The 14835-nt window shown below is 40.8% G+C and overlaps 1 protein-coding gene and 1 long non-coding RNA gene across 2 annotated transcripts in view; one reads left to right on the top strand and one right to left on the bottom strand.

The window, feature by feature from the left end:
- KCND3 (potassium voltage-gated channel subfamily D member 3) overlaps positions 1–14835 on the top strand; it is a 311081-nt gene that overhangs the window by 89150 nt on the left and 207096 nt on the right. The gene's annotated exons all lie outside the window — the stretch shown is intronic.
- LOC141488401 (uncharacterized) lies at positions 10349–14469 on the bottom strand. Its single transcript, XR_012468671.1, has 2 exons — positions 14308–14469; positions 10349–10481 (listed from the first exon to the last, which is right to left on the bottom strand). It is a non-coding gene; the product is annotated as an uncharacterized LOC141488401 (long non-coding RNA).

The raw sequence follows: 14835 nt of genomic DNA, 5'->3' as shown, positions 1-14835 counted from the left end.
GACAAAATAACCTTCATATTGACCATTCACTTCCTCAGAAATCTGAAATAGCTCCCTATTATCTAACGATCTGAAATACCAACTCCTCAGCATAGTATTTAAAGTCTTCATTATCTGCCTTCAGCCAATATCTTTAGCTATGTTCTATATCATTTCCCTACATATACTCCACATTCCTGTCAAATTGGACTACTAGTCATGCCCAGAATTTAAAGTGCCATTCCTCACTGCTGCACATTCATATAGGTTTATCATCCCCCCTCTCTCATATCTGAAATATGTTGCCTCCCTATTACTATCTTTCAGAATTCTTCTCCAGTGACATCTTCTTAATGAAACTTTCCCTGATCATCCCAACTGAAAATGTTCTCTCCCACCTCCAATCTCCCTTGCATATTTTTCCTCATTCTCTTCTATGATCTCATCATACCCTTCTGGGATTATACTGATCTGGGTATATGTCCAATACACCACACTCTCATTAGAGTGTAAACTCTTTGAGGGCAGGTCTGTGTCTGTTTTGTGTGTAGATTTGTATTCACTAGTCATTAACATAGTGTCTTGAATCTAAGAGTCACTCTAAATAATTTTTTTATTGCCACATTCCCTTTTATTTCATGATTATCTGTGTACATGTTGCCCCCACTTGCATCCCCATGAGAAAGCAAACTCCTTCAGAACTGTCTACATTGTATGTATGTAAGTATATATATATACAAATGTATGTATTTAAATGCAAACATAAATGTGTATAGATATACATATGTTAGGTATATGTATATATAGATAGAGATAGTGATAGAGATAGAGATGATAGAGATAAAGAGAGAGATGATGGAGATAGAGATGATAGAGATAGGGACAGAGAGAGACAGAGACAGAGACAGAGATAGAGATAGAGATAGAGATATAGACAGAGATAGAGATGATAGAGATAGAGATGAGATAGAGATATAATTTCCAATGCACATCATAATACTTTACAATTTTTTGACCTGGGGTGGGGAGGGTGGAGTAATGTAAGGAGTGATTTCATTCAGGTGTGGAAATTCCAATATAGAAATTCTCTCAAGCAATATCTCTGGATAACTCTTTTGTAAATTATAGACTTAAAGAACTAGCTGATACTCTGAGGTTAAGTGATTTGTTCCAGGTGACACAGCCATCCTTAGTATCATCATCATCAACAGCAACAAATGCAGGCACTGTGCCAAGTGCTGGGGATGCAAAGGAAGGCAAACTCACACTCCCTGCCCTTGAGGAGGAGTTCCTAGTGTGTTGAGGAGACAACATGGAGGCAAAGATGAATATACAAAATGCAGTGGAAGTGAGGAAGCAGTGTAAGTGCAGAGGAAGGAAACTGGGAAATGTTTCTTGCAGAAGATGAGACTTGATGAAAGTCAAAAGAGATAAGGAGGAAGAACTTTTCCAACAGAGGGTACAGCCCATGAAAAGGCAGAGTTGAAAGATAGAGTATCTTGGGTGAGAGACAATAGGGACAGGATCATATCAGAATCAGGATTTGAATTCAGTCTTTCTGACCCTGTATCCATGAATCAATGATTTTTCTTGACTTGCAGGGAGTAGCAATTATTAAAAGTTGACTTGCCTTGAATTCCATAATAGAAATCAGCCAATGACACTCAAGCATGATGTAAGTCTCCTATCTATTTCCCTCTCTGTTACCAATCTAATTGTATGACCTTAGAGGAATCACTTCTTCCTGTGCCTCAGTTTCCTCATCTATAAATTGAGCATTAAGGGTATTTTTAATTCTGACATCCTCTGATTCTTCCATGTAAGCTTAGTTTTCATGTGATGGGAGGGGGTGGAGGAGGAGCTTGTGTTTTCAGCAGGTGGAAAGTCATATCCTCAGAACCCAGCTGTATTGGGAATAAGAAGAATGGAGTGAGGAGAGGTCATGGAGAAAATATAAGGTCAGTGCTCAGTATGCAGGTTGAGTGACTACTTTTGCAGCTGAATGATTTCTGAAAACTGCATGGATGAATAAAGTGATTTGTCTAGAGGGACTGGATAAGAACCCAAGTCTCCCCGTTCCCTCACCTTGGCTTCTTGCCATTCTGTTCTCTCTCCTGATTAGGACAAGCATCTCTGCCTCACCTCTACCTTCAGCTTGAGAAGGTTTTCAGTGTCCAACATTTTAGAGCAAGCCAGGAAGGGCAAGCATCTGTAGTTCAGAAAAGATAACTTGGGGAATAGAGGGAATTATGGGAGGGAGTGGTAGGAACTCAAACCCTTTACAAAGATTCTGTGCTAATGGAACTTCTGAATTAGTTATGGGACAACATAAAAATGTCGGAATCCAAAGAACCCAAACGGGACAAGGCTCCAAAATGACCCAGAATATTTGCAGCTATACAGAGACAATCTTGATGGTATTCTAGTAGCAAGGGCATTGGCATCAGAACCAACATTCAGATCCATTTTGCCACTTTTTACCTTCGTAGCCATAGACAAAATTCCTTCCCTCCTCATTTGTAATATGAGGGGGATTCGACTAGCTGGCTTTGAAGGTCCCTTCCAGCTCTAACTGTTTGATCTTCTGAAAGATGAAAACCCATCCAGGGTCATCTTCTGATGAAGAGTTTTTCTATTTTTGGGTCATAGTCATATCAGCTCCCCAGGTGTACTGACCTTGAACTGTGTGTGTGTGTGTGTGTGTGTGTGTGTGTGTGTGTGTGTGTGTGTGTGTTGGCAAAGAAGGGAACAGGATGAATGTGAAAGAGAACAAAAATGGCCCAGCCCAGCCATTGGCATGGCAGAAGCCAGCAGCTCTAGGCAGGGCAAACTGAGGAAGCTGGGGCCGGGGGAAGGAGGGGTGTAGACGAGGGGGTGTGCCAGCTCTCCCTCAGCCTGGGGTGTTAAGCAACAAGAGGCTGTTTTGTTGTTGTTGTTATTGTTCCAAAGTGGGATCGAAGGAAGCTGGGAGCATTGGGAGGGCCAAGTTCTGCCAAACGAGCTGGTACAGGAATTATTTGCAGTCTATATGCCAATTTGCTTTGTCATTGCCCAGCTATTTTTAGAAGCCACCGGCGTATCTAGGAAACCAGAATCTGTTGACTGTGTTTCTTTGGTGCGGGAAGTGTGATTATTTCCCAGAGATGTTAAAGGAATGTGTGAGGTCAGGCTCTTAGAAGGGACCTCTCCTCTCTCTAGGTCAGTGTGCATGGGCAAACATTGCCCTTGCATCATATCCAGTCATCCCAGATAATCAGCCAGTCTGGGGTCTGGGTGACCTTTTCCAGATGGAATATCAGCAGGAGGTCGGGTCAAATGCTTCCATTTTGATGGCCAGGAATCAACCTGGGACTTCCCAAAGTACCAGTCAAGCATTGTGCCCAGTGATGGACATGAGGAAGGAAGGGGAACCCCCCTGGGGATATTACCCAATAGAATTATAGAATTTGCTTGGTTTAGATGGGTCCTTCCTAGTTAGGGAACAAGGAAGGGGTGGGAGGGGAGAGGAGAGAGGGAAGGGAAGGAATTCCCTCTAGTCAAATAAGGAATATACTTTAATATCATTGGGACTAAACAGGGTTAGGGTCTCCCCCCAACCCCCCCACTGCCCCTGACAGAAGACTTTCTGACAGGTTCTCTGACTTCCTATCACCATCACATAGGGGCTAGAGGGCTTCTGTTCTAAAAATGGCACTCCTAGAATTTTCTTCCTTCCCTGCACGACTCCTCTAGTGTCTGTCTCCCCAGCATCTTCTGCTCCAAGGATGCCCACAACCCTCCAGCATGCAAAAATTGTTTTTACCAACCATGTGCTGAGAGCTCAGGGTACAGACTATATACAGAAAGGTACTTACAAATACTGTCTCGTTACCTACTTTAGCTTGGCACAGGTTTGCAAATATATCAGGCTGACTTACATAGTTGCCTTCAGCTTCGTTTCCAATTCTATTTCACCATGCCACCCCCAAGCCTTGGCAGAGATCTCTCAGGACTTCTCTAATGTCATTGGAACTAAGGTTTTGTGTCTGTGTTTAACTTTGTCTGGCCTCTGAGTTCACCCCAGGGTCCTAAATCAAAATCATTCATGGTCCCCACCCCAACCCCTAACCCTGACTCAGCAGATTACCCACATGGTTATGGATGGGACTTTCTTAAATTCCATCCTCTCATCCCATACCGACTCAGACAATTGTTACACAAGGGTTCATCTGTTCTACCTTTATTCTATTTCCCCTTATGCTTTTTTGAACATAATTTCTTGTAAAGTCCCCAAGTTGGTTTTTTTGGGTTTTTTTTTTAGGGATGGGATTTTTTGGAATTTTTTGGTTTGTTTTATATTTTATTTTTTGGCAAAGTGTCTTCTCCTCGGTGTCACTTTTGTTCAGGTAACCTGGTACACACTTTTTTCTCGACTCTCAAGCTCTTGATAAACATTAGTATAAACATCACTGGATTTGAGTCAGTTTAATGTTTATAGGACCTTGTATAAGTCACTTCCCTTGGGATTACTCTAAAATGGAGAAAATTGAACCAGACAACCTCCAAATTCTAGGCCTAAACCTTGTGATCAGCATATCTGATACCCAAATATACTTCATTTATTCCATTCTCACCAAGAAGGAAAAGAATTTTGTCCTAAGATTTAGGCATTTTTATTGGATTTCCAGAGGTCATGTGCCTTAAGTCTCTTGAAAAACTTGTCATTTTTTATTTTTTCTAGGATGGGCCAACTTCTCAAAAGTAGGCTGAAAGATTCCCACTGCTACCCCCTTTGAAAAAAAAGTGCAGAAATCACAGACCACTCCACAGAACTAATTCCCAATTTTCTTCTGATATCTGTCATCTCCCTCTTAAATGTACCTGCCTGGGGTGCTGTATTCACTGGGCCTGTAAGCAACCTTAGATAATAAATACCCATATACTGGTGTATGTTTCTCATCAGGGTAACACCATCCTTTGGCATGCTTCCCCCCAACACACATTGTTGCCCTAGAGGCAAACAAACATTTGCTCATTGACCTGTGAGCTAATCTGCCCTTTTCCCCAGGGCCAGAAGAGATGCAGCAGAGGCCAGAGATGCTAACATTTTGGAGGTTTATCCATCCTGTTCAGCCCTAGCCTGTCCCCTCCATGCAGAGGAGCAGATCTCAACAGACTCTCCTTTTGTCTCCTCCTGAGTGAGAACCTCACAAACACCCCCTGGATGTGAGCAGCAGCTGCTGCAGCCTTCTAATACCAAATCTGTCTTGTTGTCTCGTTCCCCCATTGAAACATGTAATTTTAATCATCTACTTTCAAGCCAGGAAGCTGTTTTGCATGACAAAAGTCAAGTTTGTCTCTCTGCTGGAACTGTTGCTGGGTCTTAGACTTGGCTTCCTGCTTCTCTTGCCTATGTCCTAGGTGTATGGCCAAGCAGGGACCCACCTTATCAGTCAACTAATTGGAAAATCTTTGGTGCTAGCTTAGGGAAGACCAGGACCTGTACTAAGCATGGGAGTTATAACAAAAAAGCAAGAATTTCCCCTACCCTCCAGAAGCTCACATTCAAATGGGGAAGACAGAATGTATGTGTATGTCTGTCTGTCTGTATGTATGTGCATGCACATATTTTCCTATACGTGTGTGGGTGCACATGTGTTCATGTTTGTATGTGCCTGTGTGTGTTTATATATGTGTATGCATGTGTGTATAGATATATAAATATAGAGACAGATATATAGATACAGAAAGAAAGAGAGAAAATAAATTTAGATTAAATTGATGAAAACCATAGAGAGATGCACTTAAAACTGGGGGGAAGACAAGAGCAGTTAGGAAAGACCTTCTGGAGGAGGTGGACTAGAAGTGGATTTTAAAGGATCATGGGATTTTGAAGAGTTGGACATTGGGAAGGGAGAGCATTCTGTGTGTGAAGAAAAGCCTGATCAGAGAAAAAAGTGAAAAACAAACATACAAAGCAAACCCATCTTCTCTGGTAGACTGAGAATAAAGAGCTAAATTTAACTGTGAATGGTACCTTTTTAGCATTTTAAAAATGAAATCTTTTATATTAATAAAATCTATTTTCTCATCTTCCTCCCCTTTATTGACATCAGAAAAAAGGGGGGGGGAATCCTTGTAATAAATGTGCTCAGTCGAGCAAAACAAATTTTCTTATGGATCAAATCTAGAATTCTATGTCTCATTTGCTCCCTTCGTCCATTGCTCTTCTGCAAGGGGATGAATAGTATTGATTGTCATCAGTCTTTCTTTTGGAATCATGGTTGGATTGCTTGAGCCTTTTCAAAGTGTTTTATCTTTACTACAGAGTCCTTTATTTTTTCAGAAGAACTGCATGTGTCCATTTGCATATTTGTTGAATTATAAAGTGCATCCAGATTCCCTGCTCCTGCTCCTTTCTCCCAGTGTCTAATGTGTAAGCTTGAACTGATATGTCCTTAAAAAAAGTGACAGATTAGTTTGGTTTTCCCCTTCCCTTAAGTTTTAAAGGAAAATAACCCCTAGAGGAGAGAACTGAAGGTACTTCTGATTCCAATGACTGGAATCCAAGGCTTTGGCAGTCAATCTAGGAGCCACATACCAGATGACATAGATAGACCTATCCAAGGTCTGTACCAGACTTGGAAGAACAAGAGGGTAGGGGGAGGTAAGGACTCCTTGACAGGAAGGCTTCAGGAGGAGAGACAGGTCAGTGTCTTCAGCAGATGAGTGTCTCCCGAGGGATGGATTTGCTGTCATGGTAGATAATTGGATTGCTCCTCCACAGTAGGACAAGCACCGGTAACCTTTAGGATTAATTACTCCAGCCAACCTCAGCCTCGAGGTCTGGCTCTCTTCATTGCTCTTGATCATAAAGCTCACGATGTCCAGAGACTGAGTCCTGGGAGTTAAGGCAGAGGCAAAGGAACACAAGGTGCCTAATCTGAGATTACATCCAGGAATCCAAATATGCTTATGGAAGTACTGTCCATTCATTTACATGGGAGGAGTTTGTCAACTCCCAGAATCAGTGTCTTTCATGAAATGCAATCTCTTGTTCCATGGTGAGCCCTGCCCAGCACCCTGTCTGTCGTCCTTTGCCTAGACTAAAGTGAGGAGAAAAGCCTCACTTTTCTTCGTAAAATGAGTTGAATTAAAAGATCTCCTAACTCCCTTCCAGCTATAAGTTCTGATTCAATTACACTCCCTCTGATTAAGCCTTGAAGCTAACAGGATATTTGGGGGTGCGGGCTGGAAACTTTTCAGAAGTGATATGTAAAGTTCCTGAACACAGCTTTTCTGCTTTTCTGGGGTTTATAGCAGCACCCTCTCAAGGCAGGAACGGTGTGGCTATGAGGTGTCCTTATTTCATTGGGATAGAGGTAATATAAACTGGTCTACGTGCCCTTTATTATTATCTGGTATGCATAACTTTAGGGCAGCTAGTGTCTAGAGCACTAGATCTGGAGGAAACCTGAGTTCAAATCCAGCCTCAAACAACTGCTAGTTGTGTGACCCTCAACAAGTCACTTCACCCTATTTGCCCCAGTTTCCTCATCTGTAAAATGATCTGGAGGAGGAAATGTCAAATCACTCCAATATCTCTGTCAAGAAAACCCCAAATGGGATCACAAAGAGTCAGACACAACAGAACAACAACAAAAATGCATAACTTCAGAACCCATGTCATATCTTCCCAGAGCCTGGAACATGACCACAGGACTTGGGCAGAGGACCAAGGTCATGGATAAGAGATCAAATCTGGGCTTCAATGTTTATTGTTTGACCTAAGATGATTTATTTTATTGTCCTCAGTTTTCTCATTTGTAAAATATGAGGAGGGAATTTGATTTCTGTGAACCCCCAAAGTCCATTTAAACTCTAAATCTTCTATCACATTGATTCAAGTTAAGTCTACACACATTTATTCATAGCCGACTGGTGCCAGCTAAATATAGAAAAACAAAAAGAAAGACAGTTCCTGACCTCAAGGAATTTGTATTCTAATTGGGGAGGACAATATAGAAAAAGAAGTAGAAAAGGTGGTGGGGTGGAGAAAAGAAAGGATGATGGGGAAAGAGTATGAACAGACTGGAGTGAAGTGGAGTGCATGTTGTAGGAAATGGAGGTTCCAGGAGAAACTACAAATCAGAGGGAGGAGCACAAGGATGAATGAAAAGACTATTGAAACATGGTAAAGGAAGAAGCTGGAGCACGGCAGGGGTGCCCAAGGACGGAAGGAGTGAACATGGCTGGCTTGGGTACAATCTTTAAAATGGAGGTATAGGAAGGAACAAGAGGACCATGATCCTTTGTGACTGTGGCTTGCACAGCCTGGATCTTCTCTGCCACCTCCACCTCCCCTTCTTAGAATGCCTCACTTTCTTCAAAACTCAGTTCATGTATCACCTCCTACATGAGACCTATTCTGATCCCCAGTTGTTAGCACCCCTAAATACAATCAACTTGGAATTTATTTTGTATATATTGTGAATATACTTATTCAAATACATGCTGTATCTATATGTAGAAGCCAAGAGCTTCATGTTTCTGAAAGAATATGAGTGTTTTGAAATCAGGTGTTAGTTTTATTTTGTATGAGAGGGATTGGGGTTATTTTTTTGGTGGGGGAGGTTTTTTTTTTTAAATTCCTGGCTGGTTGAAAAGTCTTAATGATTGTTGATTGATTAATTGTGGAAAATAACAGCATTGTATTTATCTTAGCATCCTCAATTACTTAGCACCATGCCTTATACTTTGGAGAAGTTTAATAATTCAATTAATCAATATACATTTTATTAAATATCTACTTTGTCAAATGGAGGAGATGCAAAGACAAAACAGGCTCCACTCTCAAGGAGCTAGTCTTCAGTAGAGAAGACAATCTATAAATATATAATGATACATGACAAATATATTTAGTAAATTATTAAATAAGTAATAAAGGTATAATAGCAAGTAATAATTAAGTTAGGATAGAGGGAAGGGACTAGCAATTCGGAAAATCAGGAATGACTTTTATATGTGATGCTTAAGTTGTACCTTTAAAGGAAGTGAGAATTTCTGAGAGAGGCACAGATATAGAGTCTTTTCAAACATAGAGCCACACATGATTTGTTTAATTGAATTGGGCTAAAGAGAGTACAGGCAACTTGGTAGCACAGTGGAGATGAAGTCTCTTCTCCATGAGTTCTTTTTTTATTTCTTTTATTTTTTTAGATTTTGCAAGGCAATGGGGTTAAGTGGCTTGCCCAAGGCCACACCACTAGGTAATTATTAAGTGTCTGAGGGCGGATTTGAACTCAGGTACCCCTGACTCCAAGGCCAGTGCTCTATCCACTGTGCCACCTAGCCACCCCTCTCCATGAGTTCAGATCTGATCCCCAACCCTTGCTGTATGACCCTATAAGAAAGAAGCCCTGTTTGGCTCAGTTTCCTCATCTTTAAAATGAGCTAGATAAGAAAATGACAAACCCCTTGAGCATCTTTGCCAAGAAAACCCCAAAGGGATCACAGAGGTAGACACAACCAAACAATATACAAAGAGGATATAGAATAGGGAGTATCATTTTTCTTCAAGGTATAGGATGGCCCTGAAAGTCTTGAGTTTTTATAGAATCTAACCTGCCTGAACCAGGAGAAGATCTAGTCACTTCTCACTTATTCATCACACTGGGGCAGGGCTAGGTCTGAATGACCCCAGTCTCCCTCAGTCCTCCTCTTATCCTATACAAGCAGCAATCCACTTCTCTCCTCATCCCCTCCCAAATGGACCAGCACTCCATTGATGAACTGAATTTCACTCAACATCTACAGTAGTTAATAATTTAAAAAGTGCACCAGAGATGAGGGGGGAATCATCTCTTTGATCCAGAGAAACCCAGACCCAGAAAGGATTCACTCATACTAACTTTTTTTTTCCTCTGCCTGTCTTTGGCAATTGGCAGAGAACAGTGTGTCATTATGTGACTTTCCAGGAAAGACTGATTGGCCGCTCATTTGTTTCCATCTCCCTATCCCAAGCTCCCCCCACCCCCCAGATGGAAATGGATGTTGCCATGACAACGTAATAGGAAGCAATCACACCTATTGTGGGGCAAGAACATTGACTTGTATGAAAGAGTACGTGTCTTGTTGGGGGGGAGGACTTAGAAGAGAGTCTAAGCCTTGTATATGGGGAGAAAGGATGTTAATTTAAAATAGAAGTGTGTCTTCTGAATTTTAAGTTTCTTCCCACTCCTTTGTATATGTTGTCTATTACTTGCCAATTCACATCATTCTTCCTTTGACACCCTGTCCTGCCCCCAAAAAAACACAACCCACAAGCTTGGAGCCAGGACTTTCAGATTATTAATCTTCCCCTGGCACTCAATAGCAGAGACAAGAATCATTTTGTTGTTTTAATTCTTTAATGTGGTGAGTTTAGAGTCAGATGACACATATTTGAATACTGATTCTGCTTGATTGATTTCTGTGTGATGTTGGAAAAGTCAATTCCTTTCTCTGGACCTCAGTTTCTTCATCTGTAAATAAAGGGGTTGAGTTAGATGATCTGCAAGTTCCCTGCCATTTCTTAACTCTATGATTCTTCTCACCATCACTCTTTCTTGTCTGCTCTTCAGTCTCCTCAGCCCCCCAGCAACAAAAAAGAATGACAGTTGGAGTTTCTATGACAATCCCCGCTGATTTTCCTTTTATTGGGCAGAAATGTTAAATGGACTGAAGTAAAGACTAGGAACACACCTTAAAATCAGAAAGTTGATGGCTAATGCCAGAGAGAACAGAGCATTTGGGAGATGTGTAAATCTCAGAATTGATTGTTATTATTCTTGTTCCACCACATAAACACAAGGCACACAGGTGCACATAACACCCATATACACATTTATCTTTGGCATTAATATGATGCAGGTCCTTCACTATCTCTGAAGTAGCATGCTAAGTCTTGTGGGATTCCCTGAAATAGTATAAGGCATAGGTTCTGCCTTCTCAGAGCTTACAGTCTAGTTGTAAAAACAAGATTTTGTATGAAATGATGATGTTTGCTCTTCATTCCCAAAGAAGACCATGACATCAAGGGAGGTGAGGCCATGACAAGCACATGAATTGGATTTAAGGTGGGGGGGTTGTACTGTGCTTAGTCACCAGCCTCATTTTCTCCTCCTGAGCCATCAGGGACCAGTGGTCAGATATGAATCAGGATGACTGGAGATGGCTCTGGATTGAGGCAATCAGGGTTAAGTGACATGCCCAGTAAGAGTCAAATGTCTGATTCTAATTCCAATCCTCCTGATTCCAAGGCCAGTGCTCTATCTGTTGTACCACCTAGTTGCCCATAGGAAACAGTAAGGAAGAATGAAATGTAGAACATATTTCAATTTTGAGGTGGTTGATATAGGCCAAAGAAGTTCCATTAGGAAGGAACACAATGTTTCCATGGTCTTTAAGGGTTAACTTTGAGGATTATTAACTCTATGACCTTGGACAAGTTATTTTCATTTCTGGGCCTTAAGTTTCCCCACTTGTAAAAATGAGTCCTTTGGACTTAAGATCATCTTTAAGACCCCATCCAGCTCTAAGTCCGTGCTATTTTTGATACTGAAGGAACATTATCTTTGGTGATGTGTTAGATTCCTGATGTATTGGCAGATTGACATGTGTGCTAGAGGTAAGGAAGTAAAAAGGTCGGGACCAAGACAGTTCTGGTTCTCAAAGAACTGAGAGTCTTTATGGAGAAAGGAAACAACTACATGAGCTAGAATATGATGAATATATAGAAATGATCAAACCCGGTCACAATATATATTCAAAAAGAGAGGATTTCATTTTGCCATTATCTTAAACCATAAGTCACCTGGAAGGCTAGCATAGTGACTATATATTGCTTATTATGACATTATACCTAACTAATGTTTTTCCTTCATTTTTGAAGAGAACCATGACATCAGAGAGATGATGTCATGATAAGTATATGGATTGGACTGGCCTCACTTTCTCCTGCAGGGACATCTGGATCCAGTTGCTAGATATGAGTCAGGATGACTGGAGATGGTCCTGGATGTGAGGTAATCAGGTTTAAGTGACTTGTTCAAGGTCACACAATTACTAAGAATCAAGTGTCTGAGGTCAGATTCAAACTCCTTTCCTCCTGATTTCAAGGCAGTGCTCTATCCATTGTGCCACCTTAATTAACAAAATAACTCATATTTTGGTCATAAGGCATTTTTCTCACTACCACCCTGAAATCAGTACCTATTTTATTATCTCATTACAGGAGGGGAAACTGAGATGCATAGATTAAGTAACTTGCCTCCAACCCACAGCAAGGTCAGTGGATCCCAGGTTCACTGGTCCCAAATTCAACATTCTTTCCTCTGCTTCTCAAATAAATGAGGTGCTTTGGAAAGAATTAATAAATCATTCATTTATGGAAGTTCCTTGGCCATTTGGGATGGACCAAGGGAAAATTAGTAGCTATTGTTGATGTTGTCAAACAAACTGTAACCTGATTATCACAAAAGGAGAAAACTAGGGCAGCAGGATGGAATGAATAGATTCCTGGGACTGTATTCAGTTCAAATTTCACAGTTATTAGCTAGGTGACTTATGACTTAAACACTTTCTACTGTGGTCAAGGAAACTAAATTTTCCCAGGCTTCTGTAAATTTGTAAAATGAAAATAATAATGCCTCATGGGTTGTGATGAAGATCAAATGAGATATTGGATCTCAAATGCTTTCCAATCTTAAAAAGTCCCACCTAAATGTTTTTAAGCAAACTAAGTTTAATTTCTCTCCTAGTGCTTAGTACAGTGTTCTGCATACAGTAAGTGCCTAATGTTTATAGAATTGAATCCTATTTTAGTTTCTTCATCTCCAAAATTAACTCATGATGCTGGCTACTTGCCTCATTGTAAGGTCTACAATGAAATTATAGATAATTCTCTATCATCATTATTGAGGGGCAATGTTGCCTAGTACATAGAGAACTGGACCGAGTCAAGAAGACTTTCTGGCCACTGTATATTGGTTTGTGATATTGGATAAATTACTTAAGCTCTCAGTAGCCCCAAGCAACTCTCTAAGTCCAGAAATTGAAAGATAATTGTGTATCTATGTTGGTGGAGGAAGTTTCATAAGGGGAAGTTCACTAAATAAATGAAATCACAGGTCTGGACCAATTACAACATCAATAATAATATCTATTCTGATGATGATGATGATGATGATGCCAAGACTAAATCCTCCCAGGAATTGTTTAAAGAAACTTAACAAGTCCATTTCTCCTTTTTTTTCCCCTCTCCTTTTTTCCCCTCTCCTTTCACATCACCACTTTCTTTAATTTTGTGAGACTAGGAGAAAAGGACTAACATCTATCCCTTGATCTACCTCAGAAAGTCAAGTAACTCCCATGAATGAATGAATAAATGAATGAATGAATAAAGAAGAAATTAAGTCCCCACTGTGTGCAAAAGCATTGTGGGGGAAAATGGAGGGACAGGCAGGAAAACAAGACAATTCCTGCTCTCAAGGCTTCCATAACAAAATAGCTGACATTTACACAATATTTTAAAGTTTCCATAGCAATTTTTATACATTATCTCATTTGAACTTGTCAACCACCTATGAGTAGGCACTACAGTTATTGTCAGTTCTATTTAACAGATGAGGAATCTGAGACTTAAAATTTAAGTGACCCGAGTCACAACGAAGTGTCACAGGCAGGATTTGAAAGGTCTCTCTGACCCTAGTTCCAGCACTCTCTCTTCTATGATATGTTGCCTCTTGTATAGCCAATCACTGCTTGCTACCCTCAACTTATTGTATGTGGTGAAACTCTTATTATTCATTCACGTGTAGGTTTTACATTTTTATTCCACTGTCTATGCGCTCTCCAAATTGTGGGTCTGTCCTGGACAATAGACTCTATCTTTTAGCTCTTTCTTGAATTGTGAGATATGCAATTACTAGTATGTAATCAAAGCATTTGGATAGAGATAATAAGGATCGAGGGCCCACTCTAGAGTGTGACTCTGAAATTCACTGAAGGCGAAAAACTACGCAGTTTCTAAATCGGTCCTTTGAGCTGGTTTAGCATGAAAGGCTCTGATGAGCCTGGACTGATTCATCCTTTCTTGGTGTTCAGGGGCGGCTCACATAGAAGCAGTCCCTGAGAACCACAGCTTTTCCCAGTGAATAACATTTCTTCCCCACCTCCTCCTGAACGCCCAACAGAGCAGCCACCACAGCACCTTGGGAACAAATATCTGGGCCAAGAAAAACACAAATCCAAAGATACAATTGGAGAAGAAAGAAAATCAACTCATTGTGAGTTGTAAGCGTTGTGAACCTGGGTTCCTCTGTGTTGTACATAGAGCTCAGCTGGAGCCAAACCAGGAGTGGGAGAAGCAGAGATGTGATTTCCTTTCCCCTGGCAGAGTTGGGGCCAGCAGGGCAGCAGAGGGAGGGAGAGTTCAGAACCAAGGATAGCAATTGTTGTTGCACTAGGTCGCCATGGTGACCTGCTTTCCTGCAGGATGTCACAGTTTCTCAGAACCAATCACTGACAGGTGTAGATAAGGTTTGTCTGTCTGTCTCTCGGCCGAGTTGACTAAAACACTGATGCTTTCCCAGTTCCTCTGCCTCGGGGAGATTGAGAGGGGCTTAGAGTGGGAAATCAGATCTATATTTAGCTCCTGAATTGTAAATATACCTCATGGCAGCATCCAAAGATACTGACTTCTCACCCAACATGGAGAAGGTTGAAAATTCATAGGATTTAGAGGTGAAGAAAAATTTAGGAATCAGCTAATCCAACCTTCTTTTTCTCAAGTATTTCATTTTTCCAGTTACATGTAAATATTTTAACATAATTTTT

This window comes from Macrotis lagotis, chromosome 5 (assembly GCF_037893015.1).
Source record: "Macrotis lagotis isolate mMagLag1 chromosome 5, bilby.v1.9.chrom.fasta, whole genome shotgun sequence".
NCBI classification, from domain to species: Eukaryota; Metazoa; Chordata; class Mammalia; order Peramelemorphia; family Peramelidae; genus Macrotis; species Macrotis lagotis.
Note: the sequence above shows the minus strand (reverse complement) of the source record. Positions and strands in the feature narration are given on the sequence as shown.